Source organism: Siphateles boraxobius, unplaced genomic scaffold (assembly GCF_051911475.1).
Source record: "Siphateles boraxobius isolate OS27281-9 unplaced genomic scaffold, OSU_SipBor_1 119, whole genome shotgun sequence".
Classification (NCBI taxonomy): Eukaryota; Metazoa; Chordata; class Actinopteri; order Cypriniformes; family Leuciscidae; genus Siphateles; species Siphateles boraxobius.
The window spans coordinates 4,441,514-4,448,069 of record NW_027508721.1 but is presented as its reverse complement, the minus strand read 5'-3'; positions in this window follow the sequence as shown (position 1 = coordinate 4,448,069).

Below are 6,556 nucleotides of genomic sequence, written 5' to 3'. Positions count from 1 at the left end.
AATATTTCAAGATGAGCTTTTACAGAAGTTGAACAGCTTTGAAACATGATTATCCAAAAAGTTCATGTTACAACAGGCTTTTGAGTAAAATGTATTTACATCTCTCAGTCATCATTGTATTGCATTGTATTTATACAGAGTTTTGACAAAACTAGCTTTTAAGTTTCACTTTACCAAACATAATATTGGAAGTAGTGACAACGGATATTTATTAATTTTATAAGTCTGCAATACTGTTTGTTATAAAAAGCTATCAAAATGTCAAATTTTTGCCCAAATAAAAACATCTGCATTCAAATATAGGCTATATATCTGACTCTCTCTCTCTCTCTCTCTCTCTATATATATATATATATATATATGGAGTATACATTTTTATATATATATACTGTATATATATGTGACTCTGAATGAACCTGAGATGTTTTACTCCTCAAGTGTGAGCGCCATATTTTCCCTATATCATGAACCACAAAAGCCTTATGTATCAAACATGATACATAGGCCTATGGAAACTTTTTTTTGAGAGAGGCCCTGCGTGACGCGACATCCAATGGGGGTGCTTCGCGCCCATTTCGTCGCGTCCCCCAGAATAGGCGTGGCCTTGGCCTATAAATACGCTCGACAGGCTGATAATAACTGATTTTCAACTCTTCAGCGAAGCACTACTGCATCGCTGGATCCGGAGTGAGAAGCCGCGCCGTCTGATTGTAAGCCTTCTGCGGGACGAGCCTTCGAGCCTGAAGTCGCTGGCCTGCAGCTCACCGCCTTCAGCCGTCGTACCTGCTACGCTTTCCGGCGTTCATATCCTTTTCACTGCTGAGTGTGTGTTCGCCGCTGCGACTCACACTCTATCTCTGTTTCTATCTGTTCTAAAAGAGCAAGCGTCTTTTTAAAGATGCAAAGATCCTGCGGCTCGTGCCGAGCCACACTCAGCGACGGGGACCGTCATGTCATCTGCGTTTCCTGCCTGGGTGAGGATCATGCGGCTCTCGCTCTCGTCGAGGGCAGATGCCCTCATTGCGAGCTAATGCCTATGCTGACTCTGAGGACTCGCCTGGCATCCTTCTCAGAGCCTGCACTTCAACCTGCTGCGACGCCGCGCCGTAAAAAGCGCCGCGCTCAGCGCGTTCCCGAGCCCTCTCCTGCCCGCCTAAGCTCGCCGGTTCGCCCGCTAGCTTCGCCGGCATCGCTCGAGTCACTCACCGATGGACAGCGGCCGCCGTCTGCCACCGCTTCCGCCATTGAGATCGACGAAACAGCCGAGGCTTGTTCTATCCTGGCGTCGGACAGCGAAGATTGGGCGAGCTCTGTGGACCTCCCCTCCGCTGTTCGCGAGCCTTCCAGAAAAGAGCGGGCATTGAGTCTGAGTTGATGCGTCTGCTCTCTCAAGCCGTCGACAACCTCGTCCTCGACTGGGAGCCGCCCGCGCAACCCCCGCGCAACCTACTGGATGGATGTTTCCTCAAGAAGGACCACGCCCCATCACAGTCCAGACCCGTGCCTTTTCTTCCTGAGCTTCACGAAGAAGTCGCAAGGTCTTGGAACGCCCTCTTCTCGGCCAGAATGCGTACATCTGTCTCTGCTGCATTCTCCACTGTGGACGGTGGGAAAGACAGAGGGTACCTTTCTCTTCCTCCTGTGGAAGCAGCGGTAGCATCACATCTCTGCCCGCCCTCTGCTGGACGGCGAGCACAGACGGTGTTGCCATCTAAAGCCTGCCGAGTGACGTCAGCCATGCACGGTCGAGCTTACACCGCCGCCGGGCAAGCTGTGTCGGCGCTACACACAATGGCCATCCTGCAGATCTTCCAGGCCGACCTTCTCCGAAAAATGGACGAGGAAGGCGTGGGATCGATCAGCGTTGCGGATTTAAGGAGCGCTACAGACCTGGCTCTTCGCGCCGCTAAATCTGCTGCACAGGCCGTTGGGCGGAACATGGCCTCTCTCACCGTGGCTGAGAGACACCTATGGCTAACGCTGTCTGAAATGAAGGATTCGGAGCGCTCTGTGTTTCTCGATGCACCCATTTCGCCAGTGGGCCTCTTCGGATCTGCCGTCAAAGATTTCGCGGACAGATTCCAGGAGGTTCAGAAGACATCGCAGGCTATGAAGCACTTCCTCCCGAAGCGCTCTAGCTCCGCAGCAGGTCGCTCGAAACAGCCGTCTGCCCGTAGCTCACAGCCACAGCCTGCACCACCCGCCGCCGCTTCTCAGCGCCGCCAGGCCCCGAGAACAGAGACCGCGCTCTCGCTCTGCTGGACGCCGCCCCCCTCAGCGCGGGCCCCGGCCGAGGATTGAGATCAAGCCCGAGGTCTCAAAGCCTTCCTAGCCATCCTAGGAAAGCGACGGTGTTCAAATCTCGCTGCGGCCGGATTTTCACCGAAACATTTTGCTCGTCCACTTCCATGCGATGTGACTGTTCCAGTGTATTTAGCAGTCAACAAGTCGGTTCATTTGCCCGCTTGCCTGCATACAACAGCCGTTTTTACGGCTACCCAGATAAATCCAATAAAGAGTGTATTTTCTGGTGTCCCGGCCATAGCCGATGGTGTTATGAGTGTTGTAAGAATGCCCACGTCACAGTGCCCATTCCCACACACAGACACAGCCCGCCACAGTTCAGGGCTAGCACAAATAAAATCGACTCATGTCGATTGTGCAAATGTAGTGAATGTGCCCACGACACAGTGCCCACAAACCCTACTCAGTGCGTGTCCCACGGTTTCTGTAAAAACGAAACCAACACATATTCAGTCAGCGCAAGCCGACGGTGTTTTCAGTGCAGTAAATGTGCCCACTGTCCCGCGCCCACATTCACTCACAGACACGCTGAACCCTACGGGGTTTGTCCCGCTCGTTCTCTCTCCACAATTTGTCATAGAGAAAGCGAGTGCGAACAGGCTGCCCGCCGTGATCGGCGCGCCCCCCGCCTCGCACACTTTAAACACAGTGTTCATGTCTCAGCACACCGAAGCTCTGCAGCCGCCGCTGTGCCGCGGCCAGAGCCCGGATATCATTCTGCCTCTAGCTATCCACGCGAATGCATGGGCAATGCTTCCCGGGGTATCAGAATGGGTGTTGAACACTATAAAGAGAGGCTATTCGCTACAGTTCGCTCGACGTCCCCGCCGTTGCACGGCGCGTGCCGAAACCACAGTGGACAACGAAGTATCTCATCTACTTCGAACCGAAATAGCGAAACTACTGAGCAAAGGGGCCATAGAACCTTTATCTCAGGCTCAGAGCGAAGGTGGTGTATACAGCAGATATTTTCTGCTACCGAAAAAAGACGGGGGTCTCAGACCCATTCTAGATCTGCGACAATTGAACAAAGCGCTTCAGAAACGCAAGTTCAAAATGCTGACAACCAGCAAAATCCTCGCGCATGTGCGCCAGGGAGACTGGTTCATGTCAATAGATCTGAAAGACGCCTATTTCCAAATACAGATTGCGTCACGTCACAGGCGATTCTTGAGATTCGCCTTCGAGGGCCAGGCATATCAATACACAGTCCTACCGTTCGGCCTGTCTCCAGCACCCCGTATATTCACGAAGTGCATGGACGCGGCTCTCGCACCCCTGAGACTTCAAGGCATGCGAATTTTGAACTACTTGGACGACTGGTTGATTCTAGCTCGATCACTATCAGAGCTCATAGAACACAAGACCGCATTACTCGAGCATCTCGAGAATTTGGGTCTCGCAGTCAATTGGGCGAAGAGTTCGCTGTCTCCCAGCCAGAAAATCTCCTTTCTGGGAACAGTGATGGACTCGCTGTCTATGACAGCACGTCTGTCGCCGGAGCGAGGACTGAACATTTCAGCGCGCCGTGAAATCCTTCCGCCGCGGCTCCATAGTCCCGCTCAAACGGTTTCAGAAAATGCTGGGCCTCATGGCCTCAGCATCTTCAGTACTTCAGCTGGGCCTGCTTCGCTTGCGCCCACTGCAGTTATGGCTGAAAGCACGAGTTCCGCCCGGGGCTTGGGCCGGTGGTCTGTTTCGCCTCAGGGTCGACAGGAAATGCGTCTCGGCTCTGAAACCTTGGAAAAAAGCCGACTGGTACCAGTCAGGCGTGAGTCTGGGGACTCCCTCGAGTGTGATGGTGGTGTCCACGGATGCCTCTACCTCGGGATGGGGAGCGCTCCTGACGAAACGCCTCCTGGACTGGGCTCAGCACAACCTGCTTTCACTGAAAGCAGCGCATGTGCCTGGTCACCTGAATCTAGGACCAGACAGACTGTCCAGAAACAATGTCCCAGCAGGGGAATGGTCGCTGCACCCGCAGACGATCCAACTGCTGTGGGAGATATTCGGCAGAGCGCAGGTGGACCTGTTCGCGTCCCAGGAAAACGCTCACTGTCCGAACTTTTTCTCCAAGAGCAGGGACGCGCTGGCCCACGTATGGCCCCGACGCCCCCTCTATGCTTTTCCCCCCGTCTCGCTCCTGCCTCAAGTGCTGGAACGAATCAGGGAAAATGGATGCCCAGTGCTGCTCGTGGCTCCGCTATGGACGAACCAAACCTGGTTCCCAGTCCTGATGCAGCTGACCAGCACTGCCCCGTGGCCGATACCGGTGAGGAGAGACCTCCTCTCTCAGGCAAAGGGCTCGATTTGGCATCCTCGCCCGGAGTTATGGTCCCTACATGTGTGGGCCATCAACGGGTACCCGCTAACCTCCCGGAGGGAGTGTTAAACACGATCACGCAGGCTAGGGCCCCGTCTACTAGACGGCTCTACTCCTCGAAATGGTCAGTGTTCTCTACCTGGTGTCAAGCTCAGGGCTTTTCACCCCTAGACTGCGGGGTTATGGAAGTGCTCTCCTACCTTCAGAAGCTGCTGGATAAGGGTAGAACCCCGTCCACGCTCAAAGTATACGTGGGGGCCATAGCGGCGTTTGCAAAACCGACGTCTGGCCAGTCACTGGGGAAGAACGACCTCGTCGTGCAATTCCTCAGGGGAGCTCGGAGGCTGAATCCTTCCAGACCTCCCTCAGTCCCTATGTGGGACCTTTCTACGGTTCTAGAAGCCCTGAAAGGTGCCCCATTCGAGCCAATCCATTTGTCAGACATGAAGCACCTGTCTTTCAAAACGGTATTTCTTGTGGCTCTTGCTTCAATGAAGCGCGTGGGGGACTTACAAGCGCTTTCAGTAAGCGCGTCCTGTATTGAGTTTGGGCCTAATGACTCAAAAGTGGAGTATGCTCAAACCAAGGCACGGGTACGTGCCAAAATCCATCAACACACCGTTCAGGGCCCAGGTTATTTCCCTGTGCGCCCTCCCGGTGAACAATGAGGAAGCGGATGCTAATCTCCTTTGCCCCGTCAGGGCGCTGAGAGCTTATGTGTCCCGCTCGTCTGTCTTCAGGCAGACCGAGCAGCTCTTTGTTTTGTTTGGCGGACGCTCCAAGGGACTGGCCGCATCAAAACAGAGCCTATCCAGATGGATAGTCGATGCCATAGCGCTGGCTTACACTTCTAAGGGCCTGCAGTGTCCTTTGGGTGTCACAGCGCACTCCACGAGAGGCGTGGCCTCTTCGTGGGCGTGGTCTAGTGGGATTTCCTTGCATGATATCTGTATGGCGGCGGGTTGGGCCTCGCCGTCTACATTTATAAAGTTCTATAACCTAGAAGTTCCCGCCTTACAGGCCAAGCTGCTGTCGGTCTAGAATTCAGTACAATCTGTCCCGCTGCGCCGGCGCAGAATGCTGAGTTTTGATTGAGTATCGCTCGCTGATCGATGGAACAGCTCCATGGGTGTTGAATAGCCCGTATTTTTGCCCAGTTCAGGCTGAACGCGTTCACCCTGTCTGCGGGATATACTGTTGACATAACTGTTGCAAATAGCTCCTATGGGATGCTATTTCGTGGGGAATGATGCTGGTAGCCTCTCTTCTCCGACTCTCTGTGAGTCTATGGTGATTATGCACTATATGAGCCCCGGGCTACTGCCCTTGGGACTTTGGTGTCGGATCCCAGTACGCACGGCGTCTTACATTGTGTTCCCCATAGCGTAAGATATTACGCAGTACGAGAGATACTCTCGTAAGAGAACGTACTCGGTTACTAACGTAACCTCGGTTCTCTCTAGAGAGGGAACGAGTACTGCGTATCTTGCCGTGCATACAACAGCGCTGGTTCGCTTCAGCGTTGAAAACCAGTTTGTATCAGCCTGTCGAGCGTATTTATAGGCCAAGGCCACGCCTATTCTGGCGGGACGCGACAAAATGGGCGCGAAGCACCCCCATTGGATGTCGCGTCATGCAGGGCCTTTCTCGATAGGCTTGCTGCTGTTGCCGCAGGGCAGCCAATAGGCGCGCGAGCCGTCTTGCCTATGTCTGCACGCTGCCGCACAGCGTTTTACATTAATCAAAATTAAAGGATAATTTTTGGCTTCAATATCTCGTGGAAAAGAGGTTTTCCCCATAGCGTAAGATATTACGCAGTACTCGTTCCCTCTCTAGAGAGAACCGAGGTTACGTTAGTAACCGAGTACGTTTTACAGTGTTCTCCAAATTGAAGAGGTTTTCCACTGCTTGTGTAACCATTAAAGTCTG